A 25514-nucleotide genomic window follows, 5' to 3' on the forward strand; every position below is an offset into this window, starting at 1 on the left:
GTCAAGATCAATCCATAATCTTTGTCAACAAGTCCTCATTAGTGACATCGTGTACTTCAGGAGATTGTCTCTATCTTTGTGGTGTTAGCAGCCATTGATGATCATGGCCTAGATCTACTAGTTCATCAGGAGTTACAAAATAATCGCCAAATTCAATCATTCTGTACTCACTTATTAGCTAAAATATTTCTATTAAAAAATATTCCTCCATTAACTATTTTTGTCCCTGGGGTACAGCTTATGAAAGGAGAGAGGATACATGACTGATAGTTCCCTTTAATTTATAAATAATGATACTGTCAAAATAATGACAAATGAGTGCTTTTAAAATATCATTAAAAACTCAGATATAAACATATTTGTATTTCAACCTATTGAAGTTATCAACTGATTAATACTCAAATTTTTCCATTTTTGACAAGGGAGAGGGTCTCCAAGTAGTAATCTGTGGTAACTTCCTTTCTTTCAGGTATGAGAAGGTACTCCAGGTTCAGTATGTACATTTACTGCACTAGACTTGGAATTGAACTTCACCAAGAAATCCCAGCTCCTCTACAGGAAGTAATGTTTGGAGACCACAGTACAAGTAATAATGGTACTCACTGCCCCAGGGTTTGTCACTGTTTTTAGGACTTTTCAAAGACAGAGCTTTGTTTTAAAGATGTAATATATCTTGAGCTCATGCTTTAAATTCAAATTTAAAATCTCAGGATTTTTACTTAAACAATCTTTCATCTGTATCTCCTTTCTCTCATGACAATCCTGGTTTCCATGGCACTAACACACTCTGTTCTATTAGACAACACACATCTAAGTTTCTGAATAAAAGTACCAACATGACCACCAAAAAGATAATTGCTTAAAACTGTTTAAGTCTCTTTACAGCCCATTTTGTCCATAGGGTATATCTCACTGGAAATGTGTGGTCAAATCACTTTGTTTTTAATGTAATTTGGAATACTTCCCCTCCACTATTAATGCATACACTGTGATACACAGGTCCACTTGTTTCATCTTGCTTTAGATTTTCCATATTGCTTTTTACTTACTTTTATTTTTATGTAATTATATGTATACAAAGTCAAATCTACAAACAACTTCCTCCACTGTATTCCCTCTCTTCTCCTACAGTTAATGATTTCTGTTTATATATTTTTTTAAATGGAAAATTATCAGCAAATATGCAGTTATATTTGTGTCTCCCTCTTTCCTTGGATAAGTGGTGAAGATCATGCTATGGTAGTATACAGAGACATGTCTTATCCTTCTTACAGTATTCCAAAAGACAAATGCATCACTGTTTATTCAACCAGTCCCCTACTGGTTTCCAGTCTTGCAATTGCAAAGTACTACAATTCATAGGCTGATGCATATACCTTTTCATATTCTTGACTTGAATAACTTGAAGACAGAATGCTAGAGGTGCATTGCTGGGTAAAAATGTACATGTATAAGAAATGTTCCTATTGCCAGTAAGCTCTCCATAGGGATTGTAGCAGTTTACATTCCCACTAACAGTATATAAGAGTAACTTTCCTTTTTTCTTTTTCTGAAGAGAATGTTGTCAGACCTGTTGGATCTTTGCCAATCTGAAAGGTAAGTAATGCTATCTTGACAGATGGGAGAGGGGTAAGAGGGCAAATGTTGGACCAATAGAAAAATATAGGTAAAGTCCAGGTGATAACTGGAACAAAACAAGTCACAATATATTCAGGATGGAAAATGACAGGACTGGGTGTAGGATCAAATTCAGAGACAGAAGGAAGGGAACACCAGAATGACTTAAAAGAACTATAACAAAATAAGAGTTCTTTTTCCTATAGTTTTCCTCCCCCATTCCTGCCCAATCAAGAACGTTTTTTTGTATGTTTCCCTCTCTCTACATGGAGCACTTTTAAAATTGTGAAACTCTTTTGAATGAAATTTTTAAAAAATATATTTACTAAGGCAAATTGCACTAAAGAGATTTGAATGGGTCAAGATAAACATCTGTCATTTGAAATGTGCTTAAGGTTTTGCTACATGAGGCATATTCCCATCTAGGAAGTCTTACCTTCTCTATTCCTAACTGAGCTAAACAGGAAACAAAAACATGCCCTTAAAGTTCAATAGACTGCTGGAGAGTTTCATTAACTAATACTGATTCTTTGAGTTGAATTACTTGTAATCGTTTCTAACCTCATCTCTCCCCATCTTAACACTGGCAGTCCATTCTAAGTAGTTCAGTTTGCTCATCACCAGCTCCATATGCCCTGTTTGGTGGTACCTTCCCACATTAATATAGCATTTCTCTCTACACAACACTAATCCAAACCCTAACTGTACTTCAAAGATCATATTCTTAAGATTCACCTATATTCTTAGCAACTTCTCTATATAGTCTTAGCACCCACATGGGCCTTCCTTATTCTCAGTACAAGGCATACACAAAGCAGTAGAGAGGAGCTGGTTGAGTGAGGGAGGGAGACTGGAGTCCAGGGGACAAAAAAAAAAGGGTTTAATTATAAAAAGAACACCTGGGCATTTGGGGTTTTGTTTTTTCCCTTGAATCTGAAGCTTATTTAACTTTGTGAACCTGAGACAATCATGTAACTTTTCTGAGCTTCACTTTCCTCAGGTATAAAATATAAAAAATAATTCCTGCCCTGGTTCTTCATGGAGTAATTTTTAAAGAAAAACATATGGATAAGTAGTAAAATAGTACAAGTAGCAAATAATTGAGAAGAATTTTTAAACCACATTTTTACTTGCCTATCTTAAACTTGGTTTTGTTTTTGGATATACAGTTACATTCATACATTCATTTAAAGTCTATACTTTAAAACATAGAATGTGTTTTCCAGTGAATACTATTTTAGAAGGTACATTCTGATAAAAACCTGTTTAATCTGAACTGTATTAGAAATACCGTATATATATATATATATATATATATATATATATATATATATATATATATACACACACATAGTACATATACATACATATAAGTATAAATGTATATGTGCACGTGTATATATGTATAGTACAATATATTATCTATATGGCAAAATTGTGGAAAACATTGTTATACCAGTAGGTACTAGAAGTGAAAGTTAATAAAAATGAAATTTAATCAGAATAATTTTTTGAAAAATACTGATTACTGGTACTTGAAGAAAAGTGAATTTAATTAGAGGAAGTGCAGGAAATAGATACCTTTTGCAGAGATTCTGAGATTTCTGAATACTTAAATGCATTTTAGAACTTTACAGCACACAGTCATAATTATGCATTATTTGATTTCAGAACTTTCTTGCTAATAATCAAGAAATAATCAACACTAGTCTTTTTCACGTTGTCTGGATGAAAGGTGGAGTAACAAAATGAGAAAGGGAGGTTGTTTCCTAACATATTAGCAAAAAAGAGAGAAAAAAAAAGGTTTAAAAGAATAACTTAACAGCTACCAGTTATTAAGAGATTAATAAGAGTCAGGTAAGTGTTTTTTTTTTTTTTTTTTTTTTTTTTTAATACTAGATACTGGTATTTGTTTGCTTTTGTTTATGCTCAACTTATCAAAGGATAGTAAACATATTTTTGTAAATGCATGAATCATGAGTGTTCATCTTGATACATTTTCATAATTTGAACACACCTAGTGTGTAACTAGCACCCAGATCAAAAAACAGAAAATCACTCAGAGACGCCTCCCTTGTTTGCCCGTGCCATGGGTAAGCACTGTCCTGACTTCTAAAACCATAGGGTAATTAGACGTGCTTTTGAATATTATATAAATGCAAGCACACAGTATGTACTCTTTTGTGTCTGGCTTCGTTTCCACTTTGTGTGTGACAGTCATTCATGATTTTGTATGTAGCTGCCATATGTTCATTCTATTGCTGGACAAAGGCAGCCTCTTTGATGAAGTGTCTGCTCAAGTCTCTTTGATTATTTTTTTAATTGGTATGTCTGTCTTTTACTTGTTGATTTATAGCATTTTTTTGGTATAATCTGGGTATGAGTCCAGGCGATTATTTTTTTCTACTGCATGGCTTACATTTCACTTTGCTCCTGGTATATATTATCATTAAGAAAGTAGAACGCCTATTACATTTTTATCTCATGTAATACTTTATTACATTAAAAAGTAGAACCATTTACTTTTATTATGTTATTATCTATGCCTTGTGTAGTTTTTTCCCGTTTAAGAAATTTTGTCTATACCAAGGTCATAAAGATGTTTTGCTATATTTCCTTTAAAGCTTTCTTACTTCCTTCTATATTTCTTTATTTCTTCATTTACCTACCTTTTCTCATTTAGGTACACAAATATCTGGAATTGATTTTTGTGTATGGTGTGATGTCAGGGGCTAGGGTTCATACTTCCCCATACTGGAACTTGTGTTACGTTTATATCGCTGCTTTAATACATTACCACAAACTTGATGGCTTAGAGCAACACAAATTTATTATCTTATAATTATCTAGGTCAGAAGTCTGACATGAGTCTCACCCAGCTAAAATCAAGTTGTTGCAGGGCTGTATTTCCCTCTGGACACTCTAGGGGAAAATCCATTTCCTTGCCTTTTTCATCTTTAGAGGTCATTTACATTCCTTGGCTCATACCCCCGCTTCCTCCATCCTCAAATCCAGCAATAATAGATCAAATTCTTCTATACTTGCATCTTGTTCTGACTCTGACCTCCTCTTCCTCCTTCTTCTACTCTTAAGAACTGTTCCAATTACTTTGGGTCCATCCACAAAATTCAGGATAATCTCCCTATTTTAAGATCAGCTGATTAGCAAATTGATTTCATCTGCAACTTTAATTCCTCTTTGCCATGTAACATAACATATTCACAAATTCTGGAGATTAGGACATGAACATATTTGGGGAGGCATTATCCTGTCTATTACAGTATCCAATTTACAGTCTTTTTGCCACTGCAGTGAACTGCTCTCTTTGTTACAAGTTCACCACTTTTTACTATTCTTCTGTTCTGATAGTCTCTTTGTACATTTTTGTTAATACATTGGGTCAATTGCTGTGCTTTATAGTAAGTTTATTTAGTGGTTAGGTCCTCCAATTTCATTTTCCTTAAAGATTGTCTCAGCTCTTTGACTTTCCATATAAATTTTCAAATCAGTTTACTGATTTTGACAAATTGATATTGTTTCAGATTGCAGTGAAATGATAAATTCATTAAGGGAAAACTGACATTTTTGTTACCTCAATTTTTCCATTGCATGTGCATGACATTGCCCAAATCTGGGAAGGAAGGTGTTTTCTTTAATTTCCCTCAGTACTGTTTTGTATTCTCTGTGTAAAGGCCATTAACAACTTTTGTTAAATTTATTCCTAGGTATTTGATTTTTTTTAAGCAACTGTAAATTGCATCCTTTTAAAAAAAATGATATTTTTATTTACCTTGTATCTTGAAATGTTGCTATATTGTTATTAGTTCTTATATTTTATCTATAGATTCCTTTGGGTTTTGTATGTACACTACATTATGTTGTCTGAATAAATAGTTTTATTTCTTCCAGTTTGATACTTCTACTTTTTAATTTTTTATGTGCTGATTGGCCATTTTATGTATCTTTTCTAGAGAAGTGGCTTTTCAAATCCTTTGACCATTTTTTAACAAGGCTAGTTGTCTTTTTATTATTGACTTGCAAGAGTTCTTTATATATTTTAAATACAAGTCTCAGATTCATGATTTCCAAGTATTTTCTCCCATTCTGTGGATTGTACTTTTGTTTTCTTGGTAGTATCCTTTGATGCTCAAAAGTTTTTAATTTTGATGAAATTCCACATATCGATTTTATCTTTATTGCTTGTGCTTTTTGCTATTATAACTAAGAAACTGTTGCCTACTCTGCAGTAACATAGATTTATATCTATGTTGATTGCTAAGGAGTTTTTAGTTCTAGCTCTTAGATTTTTGATCCACTTTGATCTAATTTTTGTAATGGTGTGAGATAGGGGCCAAATTTCATTTTTTTTTTTTTTTTTTTTGCATTCTTTTGCAGTTGTCCCAGCACCATTTGTTGAAAAAACTATTCTTTCCCCATTGAGTGGTCTGAGCACCCTTGTCAAAAGTCAGTTGACCATGGATGTATGGGGTTATTTCTGGTTTCTCAATTCTAATCCATTGGTCTATATGTCTGTCCTTATGCTAGTACCATACTGTCTGTCTTGATTACTGTAACTTTATTGTAAGTTTTGAAATAAGAAAGTGTAAATCCTCCAACTTTGTTCTTCTTTCTCAATATTATTTTGGCTATTCAGGGCCCCTTGTATTTTCTTATGAGTTTTAATGATGAGCTTATTTATTTCTCTAAAAAAGGCAGTTGGGAATGTGACTGGGATCACATTGAATCTGAAGATCAATTTGGGGAAAATTGCTATCTAAACAATGTCAAGTCTTCCAATCCATGATCATGAAGCAATTTTCATTTATTAGATCTGCCTCAATTTTTTTCAACAATGTATTATGGGCTTTAGTGTACACGTATTGCACTTATTTTAAAAAGATATTTTCACGCATTTTATTCTAAATAGAATTGTTTCCTCAATTTCCTTTTCAGATTGTTCATTGTTAGTTCTTAAAAATATAACTATTTTTTGTCTATTGATCTGTATCTGCATCTTTTGAGTCATTTATTAGCACTAATAGTTTTTTTTTTTTTTGTCGAGTCTTTGGGGTTCTCTCTATATAAAATCATGTTATTTGCAAATAGTGATTTTTACTTCTTTTCCAATCTGAATCACTTTTTTTTTTTTTTTCTTGCTAACTGACCTGATTAGAACCTCCAGTACAATGTTAAATAGAAGCAATGAGAATAAATATTTGTATCCTGTTCCTGATTTTAGAAGGAAACGTTTCAGACATTCACACTTAAGTCTGATGGTAGCCATAGTTTTTCATAGATGTCCATCATCAAGTTGAGGAAATTCCATTTTATTCCTAAATTGTTGAGTGTTTTTATCATGAAAGGGTGTTGACTTTTGTCAAATGGTTTTCTGCATCTATTGAGATGATCATGTAAAATTATTTTTTTCCTTTATTAATGTGGCATATTATATTGATGGATTTTCATATGTTGAACCAATCTTACATTCCAGGTATAAATCCCATTGGATCATTGTGTATGATCCTTTTTATATGTTGATCTGTCCTTTTCTAATTTATGGATTTAAGACTATGATTTTCCTGTTAAGAACTCTTTCAACTGCTTCCCACAAGATTTGACAAGTACTATCTTCTTGGAAGTTTCAGTTATTCAGATGTTCTGATTAATTTCTAAACATTTAAGGATTTTAAAGTTAACTTAGTTAACTTAATATTAGTTTTTTTTTTTACTAATTTTTGTCTAATTCTGCCTAGTTAAAAAAACCTACTATGTGTGATTTAAAACTTGAAATTTGTTCACAATTGATTAAATGGCTTAGCAATTGGTCAATATTGATAAATTTTCCATGTAGACTTACACATTTTGCAGTTGTTGTTTACATATATATGTCTGTGTGTGATCTGTTTCGTTAGTTGTGTTTTAAAAATCTTTGTATCATTATTGCCCTTTCTGTTCTATCAGTTACTGAGAGATACTAAAAATCTCTTGTAATGATTATTGATTTGACTATTTCTTTTCCTTATGCCAGGTTCTTTTTTTTTTTACCTTTTGATTTTATATTGGAGTATAGTTGATTAACAATGTTGTGTTAGTTTCAGGTGTACAACAAAGTGATTCAGTTATACATATAAATGTATCTATTCTTTTTCAAATTCTTTTCCCAATTAGGTTGGTACAGAATATTGAGCAGAGTTCCCTATGCTATATACAGTAAGTCCTTGTTGGTTATCCATTTTAAACATATGCCAGGTTCTTTCACTTGTTTTATAGTTTGGAGTTATGTTTATTTTGTGAGTGTATGTGTGTGGATTAAGTATTTTACCATAATGATATGTTTCACTTAATCTCTAGTAATTCTTTTAAATTTTACACTTTTTGATATTACTATAATCATACTAGTTATCGCTTAGGGTTTACATAGTACACTTTCTTATGTACCTTTAATTTCAATTTTTTCTGTGTTCCTATTATTTAAATTGTGTCTCTTGTAAGCAATATAACATAATTTAAGTCCAGTCTGACAAACTTAATCTTTTAAGTGGAATATGTAGTCCATTAAGATTCAGTATGAACACTTAAATAGTGAGTAGAATGATATATTTAAGTCCAAATATTTAAGTCAGCTATCTCAAGTTACTTTCCTCATGTTACTTTGCCCTTTCTTGCTATCCAAAAATTAATCTATTATTGCTTTACTCACTGATTTTTCCTTTTCATTTTGTCACTTGTTACACATTTAAAATTATTTTAATCACTCGAGATATGCTACTATGCATTATTAACTTATTAGCATTTATCATAAATTCAGGCTTTTTTCCAATTTCCAAAGTACCTTAAAACATTTAGGTATCATTTAACCCCTTCATACCTTTAGCCCCTTCATACATTTTGTGCTGTTGTTATCATATATTTAAACTCCAGAATACATTATCATTGTTGTTTTAACTTATCAGTGTTCATATAGTTTTGTTTAAATATTTACACTTTCTTGTGTTCTTCATCTCTTCCTGTACTTCTGAGTTTATTTTTGTTTCACCTGAAGATATCCCTTTGTCTCATTGTGAACCTAGTAACTTTTTATTGAATGCCAGACATTTCATATTGAAAATTTCAGAGATTCAGGGTGGTGATGTCTTTTTCCAGACATGAATTAGTTCTCTTATTGGCAGGAAGTTAGACTAGAGGCACAAGCACCTGAATCCAACCAGGAATGGCAATTTTTCATGGCTGAGCTTTAGTCTTGTAAGCCCTGCTCTATTTTGGTTTGCTCACTCCTATGGCTTAGTTCTTCAGGGTCTTCAACTGAAAGTGAGAATATCTACACAGCCCCTCTTTTTGGGAGGCCTGAACACATGCACCTATGGTCAATTAATCTACAACAAAGGAGGCAAGAAGATACAATGGAGAAAAGACAGATAAACAGTGCTGGGAAAACTGAACAGCTACATGTAAAAGAATGAAATTAGAACACTTCCTAACACCATACACAAAATTAAACTCAAAATGGATTAAAGACCTAAATGTAAGTCCACACACTATAAAACTCTTAGAGAAAAACATAGGCAGAAGACTCTTTGACATAAATTGCAGCAATGTCTTTTTGATCCACCTCCTAGAGTAATGAAAATAAAAACAAAAATAAACAAATGGGACCTAATTAAACTTATAAGCTTCTGCACAGCAAAGGAACCCATAAACAAAATGAAAAGACAATCCACAGAATGGGAGAAAATATTTGCAAATAACGTGACCGACAAGGGATTAATCTCCAAAATATACAAATAGCTAATGCAGCTCAGTATTAAAAAAAAAAAAAAAACCCAATCAAAAAATCGGCAGAAGATCTAAATAGACATTTCTCCAAAGAAGACATACAGATTGCCAAAAAGCACATGAAAAGATGCTTAACATCACTAATTATTAGAGAAATGCAAATCAAAACTACAACAAGGTATCACCTCACACCAGTCAGAAAGGCCATCATCAAAAAAATCTACAAACAATAAATGTTGGAGAGGGTATGGAGAAAACGGACCCCTCCTATGCTGTTGGTGGGAATGTAAATTGGCACAGCCACTATGGAGAACAGTATGGAGGTTTCTTATAAAACTAAATATAGAACGACCATATGATCCAGCAATCCCACTCCTGGGCATATAACTTGAAATGATACACACACCCTAACATTCATTGCAACACTGTTTATGATAGCCACAACATGGAAGCAACCTAAATGTCCATTGACAGACGAATGGATAAAGAAGATGTGGTACATATATACAATAGAATATTACTCAGCTGTAAAAAGAATGAAATAATGCCATTTGTAGCAACATGAATAGACCTAGAAATTATCATACCAAGTGAAGTAAGTCAGATAAAGAAAGACAAATATCATATGATATCACTTATATGCAGAATCTAATAAAAAATGATACAAATGAACTTATTTACAAAACAGAAACAGACTCACAGATCTGTTGAAATCAAACTTATGATTACCAAAGGGGAAACGTAAGGGGAAGTGATAAATTAGGAGATGGGGATTAACATACCCACACTACTAAATATAAAATAGATAACCAATAAGGTCCTACTGTATAGTAGAGGGAACTCTACACAATATTCCGTAATAACCTACATGAGAAAAGGAATCTGAAAAAAATGGATATATGTTTATATTTATAACTGAGTCACTTTGCTGTATACCTGAAACTAACACAACATTAAAAATCAACTGTACTTCAAAAAAAAAAAACTTCTAAAAAAGACACATTTCAAAGGAGAGCAACCAGTTGGGAGAATACATTTGCAATTTATCTAACAAATTAAGAACTTATGTTTAGAATACATCAGTAAGACCTGCAAATCAATAAAAATGGGCAAATGATCCATTAAAAAAAAATAGACAAAGGCTATGAATAACCAAATCACTAAAGACCAATGCAAATGTACACACTAAATAATTCTCAGCATGGACTTCCCAGGTGGTGTAGTGGTTAAGAATCTGCCTGTCAATGCAGGGAACACAGGTTTGAGCCCTGGTCCAGGAAGATCCCACATGCCATGGAACAACCAATCCCGTGCGCCACAACTACTGAGCCTGCACTCTAGATCCCGCAAGCCACAACTACTGAGCCCACATGCCACAACTACTGAAGCCCACGCACCTGCAACAAACAAGCCACCACAATGAGAAGCCTGTGCACTGCAATGAACACCCAACACAACCAGAAATAAATAAATAAATAAATAAATAAATAAATGTGATAGAAAATAAAATAAATAAATAATTCTCAGCATCATTGGGCACTAAAGACATACAGTTGCAGAACATTTCCCCCCCCCCCAGTAAACTGACAATATGAAATACTTTCATAATATCAGTTAATTGTGATGGTCTGGAAAATGTCTATTTATGTAGGGCTCATGATGGTATAAAGTGTCCCTCTGGAGAACAACTGACACATACAATTGTGTATCTTAAAACAACTGTTTAGTATACATTTTATTATGCAAAGCAACTCAGGAATGTATAACTGGCAGAGGACCTTCAAGATGGTGGAGAAGTAAGATGTGGATATCACCTTCCTCTCCACAAATACATCAAAAATACATCTACATGTGGAACAACTCCTACAGAACACCTATTGAACGCTGGCAAAAGACCTCAGACCTCCAAAAAGGCAAGAAACTCCCCACATACCAGGGTAGGGCAAAAGAAAAAAGAAAAAACAGAGACAAAACAATAGGGATGGGACCTGCACCTCTGGGAGGGAGCTGTGAAGGAGGAAAAGTTTTCACACACTAGGAAGCCCCTTCACTGACAGAGACAGGAGGGTGGGCGGGGGGGACGCTTTAGAGCCATGGAGGAGAGCACAGCAACAGGGGTGCAGAGGGAAAACCGGAGAGATTCCCACACCGAGGATCAGTGCTAACCAGCACTCACCAGCCTGAGAGGCTTGTCTGCTCACCCGCCAGGGTGGGTGGGGGCTGAGAGCTGAGGCTCTGGCATCGGAGTTCAGATCCCAGGGAGAGGACTGGGGTTGGCTGCATGAAAACAGCCTGAAGGGGGCTAGTGGGCCACAGCTAACCGGGAGGGAATACATGAAAAGTCTGGAACTGCCTAAGAGTCAAGAGACCATTGTTTCAGGGTGCACGAGGAGAGGGGATTCAGAGCACCCCCTAAATGAGCTTCAGAGACGGGCATGAGCTGCAGCTGTCAGCACAGACAGCAGAGACGGGCATGAAACTCTAATGTTGCTGCTGCAGCCACCAAGAATCCTGTGTGCAAGCACAGGTAACTATCCACACCTCTCCTTCCAGGAGCCTGTGCAGCCCGCCACTGCCAGGGTCCTGTGATCCAGGGACAACTTCCCCAGGAGAACACAAGGTACGCCTCAGGCTGTTGCAACATCATGGCAGTCTCTGCTGCTGCAGGCTCACCCTGCATTCTGTACTCCTCCCTCCCCCCAGCCTGAGTGAGCCAGAGCCCCCTAAACAGCCGTTGCTTTAACTCTGTCATGTCTGGGTGAAGAACAGATGCCAGAAGGTGCCCTAAGGGTAGAGGCAGAGCCAAATACAAAGCTGAACCCCAGGAGCTGTGTGAAAAAAAAGAAGAGAAAGGGAAATTTCTCCATGCAGCCTCAGAAGCAGTGGATTAAATGTCCACAATCAAATTGATGTATCCTGCATCTGTGGAATACCTGAATAGACAATAAAGCATCTGAAAATTGACTTTAGGAGCAACTGTAGACTTGGGGTTTGCTGTATGCAACTGACTAGTTTCTGATTTATATGTTTATCTTAGATTAGTTTTTAGCACTTGTTATCATTAGTGGATTTTTTATTGGTTTCGTTGCTCTCTTTTTTTCTTTATTTTTAATAATTTTAAAAAATATTTGATGTTAATAACTTTATTTTAGTTTTCTCTTTATTTTTCTCATTTTTCTGCTGAGCTGTGTGGCTGACAGGGTCTTGGTGCTCTGGCAGGGTGTCAGGCTTGATCTGCTGAAGTTGGAGAGCTGAGATCAGGACATTGGACCAGCAGAGACCTCCTGGCCCAGCGTAATATCAATTGGCGAGAGCTCTCCCAGAGATGTCTGTCTCAATACTAACACCCAGCTCCAATCAATGACCAGCAAGTTCCAGTGCTGGACACCCCATGCAAAACAACTAGCAAGACAGGAACACAACCCCACCCATTGGCAAAGAGGCTGCCTAAAATCATACTAAGTTCACAGACACCCCAAAACACACCACTGGACATGGTCCTGCCCACCAGAAAGACAAGAGCTAGCCTCATCCACCAGAACATAGGCACCAGTCCCCTCCATCAGGAAGCCTACACAAGCCACTGGAGCAACCTTACCCACTAGGGGCAGAATAAAAACAATGGGAACTACGAACCTGCAGCCTGCAAAAAGGAAACCCCAAACACAGTAAGTTAAGAAAATGAGAAGACAGAAGAACACACAGCAGATGAAGGAGCAAAGAAATAACCCACCAGACCAAACAAATGAAGAGGAAATAGGCAGGCTACCTGAAAAAGAATTCAGAGTAATGATAGTAAAGATGATCCAAAATCTTGGAAATAGAATGGAGAAAATACAAAAATACTTTTAACAAGGACCTAGAAGAACTGAAGAGCAAACAAACAATGATGAACAACACAGTAAATGAAATTTAAAATTCTCTAGAAGGAATCAATAGCAGAATAGCTGAGGCAGAAGGATGGATAAGTGACCTGAAAGATAAAAAAATGGAAATAGCTACCACAGAGCAGAGTAAAGAAAAAAGAATGAAAAGAATTGAAGACAGTCTCAGAGACCTCTTGGGACAATATTAAACGCACCAACATTCGAGTTATAAGGGTCCCAGAAGAAGAAGAGAAAAATAAAGGGACTCAGAAAATATTTGAAGAGATTATAGTTGAAAACTTCCCTAATATGAGAAAGGAAATAGTCAATCAAGTCCAGGAAGCACAGAGAGTCCTATACAGGATAAATCCAAGGAGAAACACACCAAGACACATATTAATCAAACTATCAAAAATTAAAAAGAAAGAAAAAAATATTAAAAGCACAAGGGAAAAGCAACAAATAACATACAAGGGAATCCCCAAGAGGTTACCAGCTGATATTTCAGCAGAAACTCTGCAAACAAGAAGGGAGTAGCAGGACATATTTAAAGTGATGAAAGGGAAAAACCTACAACCAAGATTACTCTACCCAGCAAAGATCTCATTCAGATTCAATGGAGACATTAAAACCTTTACAGACAAGCAAAAGGTAAGAAAATTCAGCAGCACCAAACCAGCTTTACAACAAATGGTAAAGGAACTTCTCTAGGCAGGAGACACAAGAGAAGAAAAAGACCTATGATAACAAACCCAAAATGATTAAGAAAATGGTCATATGAACAAAAATATTGATAATTACCTTAAATGTAAATGGATTAAATGCTCCAACCAAAAGACATAGACTGGCTGAATGGATACAAAAATAAGACCCATATATATGCTGTCTACAGGAGACCCACTTTAGACCTAGAGACACATACAGACTGAAAGTGAGGGGATGGGAAAAGATACTTCATGCAAATGGAAATCAAAAGAAAACTTGAGTAGCATTTCTCATATCAGACAAAATAGACTTTAAAATAAAGACTATTACAAGAGACAAAGAAGGACACCACATAATGATCAAGGGATCAATCCAAGAAGAAGATATAACAACTGTAAATATTTATGCACCCAATATCGGAGCACCTGAATACATAAGGCAAATGCTAACAACCATAAAAGGGGAAATCGACGGTAACACAATCATAGTAAGGGACTGTAGCACCCCACTTTCACGAATGAACAGATCATCCAAACAGAAAATAAATAAGGAAGCACAAGCTTTAAATGACACATTAGAAAAGATGGACTTAATTGGTATTTATAGGACATTCCATCCAAAACAACAGAATACACTTTCTTCTCAAGTGCTCATGGAACATTCTCCAGGATAGATCATATCTTGGGTCACAAATCAAGCACTGGTAAATTTAAGAAAATTGAAAGTGTATCAAGTATGTTTTCTGACCACAATGCTATGAGACTAGATATGAATTATAGGAAAAAAACTGTAAACAATACAAACACATGGAGACTAAACAATACAGTACTAAATAACAAGAGATCACTGAAGAAATCAAAGAGGAAATCAAAAGATACTTAGAAACAAACGACAATGAAAACACGATGACGCAAAGCCTACTGGATGCAGCAAAAGCAGTTCTAAGAGGGAAGTTTATAGCAACACAATCCTACCTCAAGAAACAAGAAACATCTCAAATAAACAACCAAACCTTACACCTAAAGCAATTAGAGAAAGAAGAACAAAAAAACCCCAAAATTAGCGGAAGGAAAGAAATCATAAAGATCAGATCAGAAATAAATGAAAAAGAAATGAAGGAAACAATAGTAAAGATCAATAAAACTAAAAGCTGGTTCTTTGAGAAGATAAACAAAATTGATAAGCCATTAGTCAGACTCTTCAGAAAAAAAGGGAGAAGATTGAAATCAATAGAATTAGAAATGAAAAAGGAGAAGTAACAACTGACACTGCAGAAATACAAGGATCATGAGAGATTACCACAAGCAACTATATGCCAATAAAATGGATAACCTGGAAGAAATGGACAAATTCTTAGAAAAGCACAACATTACAAGATTGAACCAGGAAGAAATAGAAAATAGAAGCAGACCAATCACAAGCACTGAAATTGAGACTCTGACTAAAAATCTTCCAAGAAACAAAAGCCCAGGACCAGATGGCTTCACATGGCAATTCTATCAAACATTTAGAGAGGAGCTAACACCTATCCTTCTCAAACTCTTCCAAAATATAGCAGAGGGAGGAACACTCCCAAACTCATTCTATGAGGTCACCATCACCCTGATACCAAAACCATACAAAGATGTCACAAAAAAGAAAACGACAGGCCAATATCACTGATGAACATAGATGCAAAATTCCTCAACAAAATACCAGCAAACAGAATTCAGCAGGACATTAAAAGGATTATACACCGTGATCAAGTGGGGTTTATCACAGGAATGCAAGGATTCTTCAAAATATGCAAATCAATCAATGTGATACACCATATTAAACTGAAGGATAAAAACCATATGATACTCTCAATAGATGCAGAAAAATTCTGCATCTATTGAGATGCAGACAAAATTCAACACCCATTTATAATAAAAACTGTCCAGAAGTAGGCTTAGAGCAAACTTATCTCAACATAATAAGGGCCATATATGACAAACTCACAGCCAATATCACTCTCAATGGTGAAAAACTGAAACAATTTCCATGAAGGTCAGGAACAAGACAAGGTTGCCCACTCTCACCACTATTTTTCAACATAGTTTTGGAAGTTTTAGCCACAGCAATCAGAGAAGAAAAAGAAATAAAAGAATCCAAATTGGAAAAGAAGTAAAATTGTCACTGTTTGCAGATGACATGATACTATACACAAAGAATCCTAAAGATGCAACCAGAAAACTACTGGAGCTAATCAATGAATTTGGTAAAATAGAAAGATACAAAATTAATGCAAGAAATCTCTTGTATTCCTATACAGTAATAATGAAAAATCTGAAAGAGAAATTAAGTAAACACTCCCATTTACCATTGCAATAAAAAGAATAAAATACCTAGAATAAACCTACCTAAGGAGACAAAAGACCTGTATGCAGAAAACTATAAGACACTGATGAAAGAAATGAAAGATGATACACACAGATGGAGAGGTATACCATGTTCTTGGATTGGAAGAATCCACATTGTGAAAATGACTATACTACCCAAAGCAATATACAGATTCAATGCAATCCCTATCAAACTACCAATGGCAATTTTCACAGAACTAGAACAAAAAATTCCACAATTTGTATGGAAACACAAAATTCCCCGAATAGCCAAAGCAATCTTGAGAAAGAAAATTGGAGCTGGAGGAATCAGGCTCCTGGATTTCAGACTACACTAGAAAGCTACAGTAATCAAGACAGTATGGTACTGGCACCAAAACAGAAATATAGATCAATGGAACAGGATAGAAAGCCCACAGATAAACCCACACAGATACGGTCACCTTTTCTTTGATAAAGGAGGCAAGGATATACAATGGAGAAAAGACAGCCTCTTTAATAAGTGGTGCTGGGAAAACTGGACAGCTACATGTACAAGAATGAAATTAGAACACTCGCTAACACCATACACAAAAATAAACTCAAAATGGACTAAAGACCTAAAAGTAAGGTCAGACATTATAAATCTCTTAGAGGAAAACGTAGGCAGAACACTCTATTACATAAATCCCAGCAAGATCCTTTTTTGACCCACCTTCTAAAGAAATGGAAATAAAAAGATAAATAAATAAATGAGACCGAATGAAACTTAAAATCTTTTGCACAGCAAAGGAAACCATAAACAAGATGAAAAGACAACCCTCAGAATGGGAGAAAATATTTGCAAATGAAGCAACTGACAAAGGATTAATCTCCCAAATTTACAAGCAGCTCATGCAGTTCAATATCAAAAAAACAAACAGCCCAATCCAAAAATGGGCAGAAGACCTAAATAGACATTTCTCCAAAGAAGATATATAGATTGCCAACAAACACATGAAAGGATGCTCAACATCACTAGTCATTAGAGAAATGCAAACTAAAACGACAATGAGGTACAACCTCACACCAGTCAGAATGGCCATCTTCAAAAAATCTACAAATAATAAATGCTGGAGAGGGTGTGGAGAAAAGGGAACCCACTTGCACTGTTGGTGGGATTGTAAATTGATACAGTCACTATGGAGAATAGTATGGAGGTTCCTTAGAAAACTAAAAATAGAACTACCCTACGGCCCAGCAATCCCACTACTGGGCATATACCCTGAGAAAACCATAATTCAAACAGAGTCATGTACCACAATGTTCATTGCAGCTCTGTTTACAATAGCCCGGACATGGAAGCAACCTAAGTGTCCACTGACAAATGAATCTATAAAGAAGATGTGGCATATATATACAATGGAATATTTCTCAGCCATAAAAAGAAACGAAATTGAGTTATTTGTAGTGAGGTGGATGGACCTAGAGTCTGTCATACAGAGTGTAGTAAGTCAGAAAGAGAAAAACAAATACCATATGCTAACACATATATATGGAATCTTAAAAAAAAAAAAAAAGGTTCTGAAGAACATAGGGGCAGGAAAGGAATAAAGACGCAGACGTAGAGAATGGACTTGAGGACACGGGGAGGGGGAAGGGTAAGCTGGGACGAAGTGAGAGAGTGGCATGGTCTTATATGTACTACCAAATGTAAAATAGATAGCTAGTGGGAAGCAGCCGCATAGCACAGGGAGATCAGCTCTGTGCTTTTTGAGCACCTGGAGGGGTGGGATAGGTGGTTGATGGAAAAGGGAGGGGATATGGGGATATATGTATACATATAGCTGATGCACTATGTTATATAGCAGAAACTAACAGAACAATGTAGAGCAATTTTATTCCAATAAAGATGGTAAAAAATAAAATAAAATAAATCCTCTTGCAAGTGAAAAATAAAAAAGAAGAATGTATAAGTATCTATCATCAAGTGAAAAGGAGCCTTACCTAAATATGAAAAAAAAACCCCACATTATTTAAACTTCTAATATTAAGTTAGGTAAACAGAATTATTTCATTTTACTTAGCTATCTTTACCCTAAAAGAATCAAAACTTGCAGTGCATACTAATTCCGTTAACCTAGCCAGGCAGCAAATAACAGTAGGTAATACAATAAGAGATAACTGCAATGTTGAACTGGAGACAGGGAATTCGCTATAACATTTTCCAGACCTAAATGGAAGAATGGAGGGGAGCAGCAGTGTTTTGTTTTGTTTTAATGAAATTTCAACGATTTTCTTGTCGATCTAGGTGTAACTTTATTTCTCAAATTTCTTTCAGCCTATGCTTCTTGGGTATTTTCTGCTGACTGGTAAATTAACTTTGTTCTAAGAATTCTGTGAGGAATTTTTTTACAACATGAAATAGACTCAGACAGTTGTTTTCAGTCTGCCCATTATGCAATGGTTCACCCTATATTTGTCATTTAATGACTGAATCTCTTAATAACACTGCCCAATGATTTGCAAAGTAATGAATTGTTCTTTTGTTATTATAATTTTTAAAAATATTTAAAACATTTATTGTGGAAAGATCAAATGTTTACCAGAGTAGGGAGAGTAGTATAATGAGTTTCCATGCATCCATCACCCAACTTCAGTAACTCATACTTAACTCTGTTTAATCTACCCCACACTTGCCACCTTGCCAAAGCTAAAGAAGTTTTCAGACAGTATATAATTTCATATGTAAATATTTTTAATATATCTAGAAAAGATGGGACCTGTTATCTTTAAGATCATAATGAATCTGTGGCATGCCTAAAAAATAACAGCTCTTTCTTCATAGCATCACACAAAGCCAGTGTTCAAATTCCCTCACTTGTATTATCACTTTTCCTTATCATTTGTTTCCGCATTAGGGTCTAAATAGGTCCAGATATTGTAATAGGTTGATATGAATTTTGACTCTCTTTTAAACTATGTTTTTCTCTCTTCATCTCTTTTATTTCCTTGCAATTTTTTGTGAAAGTAACTAGGTCCCTGGTCCTGTAGAGTTTCCCATAGTCTGGACTTGGCTGAAATTATTTCCATGGCACTGTTTAATAGGTTTCTATAGCTTTTATATTTTCAACATAATGGAAATAAGATATAGAGACTTATTTCGATTCTAGCTCCATTTGCTTTTGCACAACAATTCCACAGGTGGCATAGTGCATTTCAGTTAGGAGGTCCATATTTGATTGTCTTTCCTTTTCTGATGTTAACAGCCATGGCCTATATCAGTACTACTTAATTTCTATTCTGTAGACCAGTGACATCAGTACCACCTGAGAGCTCATTAGAAATGCAGGCTAATAGGTTCTCCTGCAGACACATAAATCAGGGTCTCTGGAGTTGTGGCCAAGAAGTTTTTGTTTTAACAGATTTCCCACATGATTATTAGGTACACTACATTTTGAGAATGGTTAACTTAGGTCAATTAATTTATTATAGGTTGTAAGATTGTGATGATATAACTATCATTTCTCTTAAAATTCATAGCTATAATTCTACATTAACCCTTATGTTCTCACTTCTCTAGTTATTCTAGATGTCTGAGCCTGTTCTCCAATAGACTTTCATAAAGTTCTTACAGGAAAAGTATTCCGCATATTCTGGCATATTCATGATTTCTCTTGGTCTTTATAATGAAGCTCAGACTGGTTGAAAAGAAAACCTGAGGGTCATGTTTTCTTTCCTTGAATATTTTATATACGTTACTCCATTAATTTTTTCCTCAACATGCTATCAAGTAAAGGTTCAGATAAACAGAAAAGTTGAATTTTATAATGAACCTCAGTATAGCTGCCACCTAGATTCTACTATTAACATTTTCTACACTTCTTTTTACCACATTTACCCTTATCCTCCTCTATCAAAGCAACATATTTTTGATGCATTTCAAGTTAAATTGAAGACAGAGACACCTGTCTCAATACTTAAGCATGCATTTCATTAATGTTCATTTTTTTGTTTATATAAATTAACATACAACTAAATGAACACATTTTAAGTGTATGTTTATTGAATTTCTACAAATGCATATATGTGTGTAACCCAAACAACTGTTAAGATGTAGAATATTATTATCACCCAGAATTTTTCCTTATATCTACTTTTAGTAAATCTTCACCAATCCTCCCTAGTGTTCACTATTCTGCAACATCATTTATATAGAATTAAACTGTATATATTTTATATAATATTCACTTGTGTTGTTTCATATAGTTGTATTATGCTCCTTTTCATTGCTGAATGGTATTACATTACATGAATATATCACAGTTTGTTTATCCATTCTTCTATTGATGGGCACCTGGGTTGTTTGCCCTTTTTGGTTATTATGAATGAAGGTACTATGAAAATTTATACATAAATCTTTTTGTTGACATTAGTTTTCTTTTTTTTAATGGGTAAATATCTGGGAGTGGAATTGTGGGGTCTTAGTCTAAGTAAATCGTTAGTTGTATAGGAAAGAACCAGACATTTCTCAAAGTGGTTGTACTATTTTATACTCCCACTTGCTATATCTCCTTCTTCATATTTTTTGCCCTTTTTAAAAATTAGATTGTCTTATTAATTCGTAGGAGTTACTTATGTGTTCTGGATACTAGTCTTTTGTTAGATATATGTTTTGTGAATATTTTCTCAGAACCTGTGTTGTACCTACTCATTTTTTAATAACATCTTTTGATGAAAAATATTTTAAAGATGGCCATTGTATCAATTTTTACTTTTATGATATTTTCCTCTATGTTCCATCCAAGAAACTTTAGTATTTTTAAGTAAGAAAATATTTTCCTGTTTGAAAATATTTTTCTTTTTTTCCCCTAAAAAAAACATGCTATTTGACTCTTACATTTAGGTGATTTTGTGTTTGTTTGGTGTAAGATGGGGTCAAGGTTCATCTTGTTCATCTTTTTGCTTTATGGATATCTAGTTGTATCAGGAAAGTTTGTTGAAAAGACACTTCTTTCCTCATTGGAATTCTTTGGCATCTTTGTCAAAACTCAAATGGCCATATAAGACTGAGTTGATTTGATATTGTTCTACTAATCCATTTGTCAATACTTATTCCACAACCACATCATCTTGATTACTATAGTTTTATAGAAACTTTTGTAGTAAGGTAGTCCTTCTTTTTCAAGAGAGCTTTGGATTACAATTAAATAGCAAAAAAATGGGCAGAGGATGTGAACAGATATTTCTAAAGACACAGAGGTGGTCAACAGGTACATGAAAAGGTGCTCAGTATCACTAATCATCAAGGAAATACAAGTCATAACCACTGGAAGATATTACCCCACACCTATTAGAATGACTATTATCAAAAAAACAAGAAATGACAAATGTCAGAGAGGATGTAGAGAAAAGGGAACCCTTGTGCACTGTTGGTGGGAATGTAAGTTGGTGCCTCCACTATGGAAAACAGTATGGAGATGCCTCAAAAAATTAAGAACATAACTACCATACGATCCAGCAATTCTTCTTCTAGGTATCTATCTTAAGGAACAAAATCAGTAATGTTCATTGCAGCATTATTTACAATAGCCAAGATAATGGAAACAACCTAAGTGGCCATCAATGGAAGAAGGGATAAAGAAAATGTGATTTATATATATATATTAGTTACACACACACTTGCTGAAATATTATTCAGCCATTAAAAAAAGAAAGAAATCTTGCTATCTGTGACAACATGGGTGGACCTCGAGGGCATTATGCTAAGTAAAGTAAGTCAGACAGTGAAAGACAAATACTGTATTATCACATTTATATGTGGAATCAAAAAAAAGAGACAGAGAGGTCACGGACATAGAGAAATGATTGGTGGTTGTCAGAGGTGGAGATTGCGGTTAGGGGGTGGGCAAAATGGGTAAAGAGGGTCAAAAGGTACAAACTTCCAATTATAAAATAAATAAGTTATAGGGATGTAATATACAAAATGGTGACTGTAGTTAATAATACTGTATTGCATGTTTGAAAGTTGCTAAAAGAGTAGCTCTTAAAACTTCTCATCACAAGAAAAAAATTTTAACCATGTATGGTGATGGATGTTAACTAATCTTAACGTGGGGTTGGCAGGTAAGTGCTTTTGTAGTCTAGGGGCTTTGTTTATCCATATAAATTTTTTAATGTTGTTAATTTCTACAAACATTCTGCTGGTATTATGTTTGAAATTGCACTGACCTAGAGATAAGTGATTTTCAGCTGGGGTGATTTCACTCCCCAGGGGACATTTAACAATGTCTAAGGACAGTTTTTGTTGTCCTAACTGGGGGAAGTATCTGGTAAGCAGAGGCCAGGGATATTGCTAAATAGCGCACAATGCACAGGACACCAACCCACTCCCCTGACAACAAAAAATTATTTAGTCCAAAATGTCTAGAGTGCTGAGGTTAAGAAACCTGGCTACAAGTCATTTTGGGGAGAATTGATATTTTAATAACACTGAAATTTTCAATTCATGAATATTGTATAACTCCCCATTAATTTAGAGCTTCCTTTATTTCACTCAACAGGGTTTTACAGTTTACACTACAGTAGTCTTGCATGTGTCTTGCTAAATGTATTCCTTGGTGTTTTTTTTTTATTTTTGACAAAATTGTAAATTCAAATGCTGTCTTTTACTTTTATTGAGATATAAACTGTGACTATATGCTGACTTTGAGAATGTAATGTATACATTTTTATCACGTTAAAGAAACCAATTAACATCTTTTTAATAAGTAATTTATCAGGAATTGATGTAAGATTTTGTAAAAAGCTGTTTTTAGCATCTATGGAGATGATCATATAATTTTTTATCCTTATTTCTATTACAATGATGGATTAAATGGGCAGGGTTTCCTAACATCACACTATTACTGCATTCCTAAAATAAACCTTACCAGGTCATGATATATGATTTCTAATTAAATTTTGCTTAATAATATTTTTATTTAGGTTTTTTTGCATTGTTATTTTAAGCACAAGGTTTGTAGTATCTATCTTGTGAACTTGAAAAACAACAGGCTTTACTATCACTGATAAACTTTGTTCATTTGTATTTCTTTATTATGGTCAGAAATAGTTTAGGCTTTAGTATTCTAAATGGTTATTAAAATTCTGTAAAATCCTTTGTGCTCAATGTTTTATGTTGTTTTGTTTTCTATAAGGATCTCATTGTTACTTCCCCCACCCCCCGCCATGGAAAATTATCTGCTAAACCTTTCTATCTTCACAAGGACCTGTTTGGGCAAGTTATGTTTCCTAGGAAATTAGACATTTCTTGTAGGTTTTCAAATGTGTTGTATTCACAATTTTATACAGATCTTCCTTAACTTATGATGGGGTTATGTCCTGATAAACTCAACACAAATTGAAAATACAAATCGAAAATGCACTTAATACACCACAGAACATCATGTCTTAGCCTCATCTCCCTTAAATGTGCTCAGAACACTTATGTTAGCCTTCTGTCGGGTAAAATCATCTAACAAGAATCCTATTTTACAATAAAGTTGTTGAATATCTCATGCAGTTTATTGACTACTGTACTAAAAGTGAAAAACAGAATGGTTGAGCACAGAATGGTTCCAACTGTTTCGGTTGTGATTGCATGGCTGACTGGGAGCTGTGGCTCACTGCTATTGCCCAGCATCATGAGAGAGGATAGTACCTCATACTGCTAGCCCAGGAAAAGGTCAAAATTCAGAATTCGAAGTGCAGTTTCTACTGAAAGTATATCTCTTTTGCACCATCATAAACTCAAAAAATCTTAAGTCAAACCAGCAAAAGTCAGGGACCATCTGTAATAGTAATGTTCACTCTATGAGAGTGACAGACAACATTTTGTAATATTTTAAAATCTAGATATGTAAAAGAAAAGTAACATGCATGTATCTTGTCTTTCCTATATGAATTCTTTTATTAGTAACTAAATAGTGGATGAGGGGAAACATTCTGTTATAAAATTATTCTCCAAGTATATCACAAAACATAACATAATTAAGCTATTATATTTTACAACTGCAAGTGAATTAATGTATGCTGGTATTAAGCATCAATAGATGCTAACATAAAAAAGAACAAAAACTAGATATTAGGTATCTCCCAGTAAAAGAACTTAAAACCACAAATAATCATTCATAAGGGGTCAAACCTGAGTCTAATCAAGCTGATAATGTTCCACTGTCCTTTGTATATCCTGAAAACATATATATCTCTGGATCCACCTCCCAGTTTTCAGGTTATACAAAGGACAGTGGAACGTTATCAGCTTAAAATAGATTGTTATATTGACAAGATATTTCAAGTAAGCCTCAAAGTAAGTACAAAACAAAAACCAATAGTTGACACACACAAAATAAAGAGAAGGGGAAGTTAGAGTATTATAGAAAATCATCTATTTACAAAGGCAGGCAGGAGGAAAGGAAGAAAGCAAAAAAGGCACTACAAAACAGCCAAAAAATGATGAACAAGATGGCAATAGTAAGTCCTTATCTATAAGTAATTACTTTAAATATAAATGGATCAAATTCTCTAATTGAAAGTCACAGAGTGGATGATTGAATTTAAAAAGAGAGAGACAAGCCTCAACTATAGGCAGAAAATAAGAGACTCGCTGCAGTTTCAAGAACACATATAGACTCAAAATGAAGAGAGAAAAAGATATTCCACACAAATGGAAAGCAAAAGAAAGCAGGAGTAGCTATACTTATATCAGACAAAATAGACTTTAAGTCAAAAACTGTAATAAGAGACAAGTTGTTATATAATGATAAAGGGATCAACTCAAGAGGATATAACAATTGTAAATATATACACACACAACACTGGAACATCTAAATATAGTAAGCAAATATTAACAGATTTGAAGGGAGTAGTAGACAACTTTCAATAAGAGTAGAAGACTTCAATACCCCATTTTCAACAATAGATATATCATCCAGACAGAAAATGAAAAAGAAAACCTTGGTCTTGAACTACACTTTAGACAATGGATCTAACAGAAATATACAGAACATTCCATCCAACAGCAGTAGAATGCAGTCTTCTCAAGTGCACGTGGAACATTCTTTAGAATAGATTATATGTTAAGTCATAAGACAGTCTAAATTTTTTTTTTAATATTGAAATCAATATTTTACCAAATATTTCTGACCACAATGGTTTAAAACTAGAAATCAATAACAGGAGGAAAACTGGAAAA

This window comes from Balaenoptera musculus, chromosome 3 (genome assembly GCF_009873245.2).
Source record: "Balaenoptera musculus isolate JJ_BM4_2016_0621 chromosome 3, mBalMus1.pri.v3, whole genome shotgun sequence".
NCBI classification, from domain to species: Eukaryota; Metazoa; Chordata; class Mammalia; order Artiodactyla; family Balaenopteridae; genus Balaenoptera; species Balaenoptera musculus.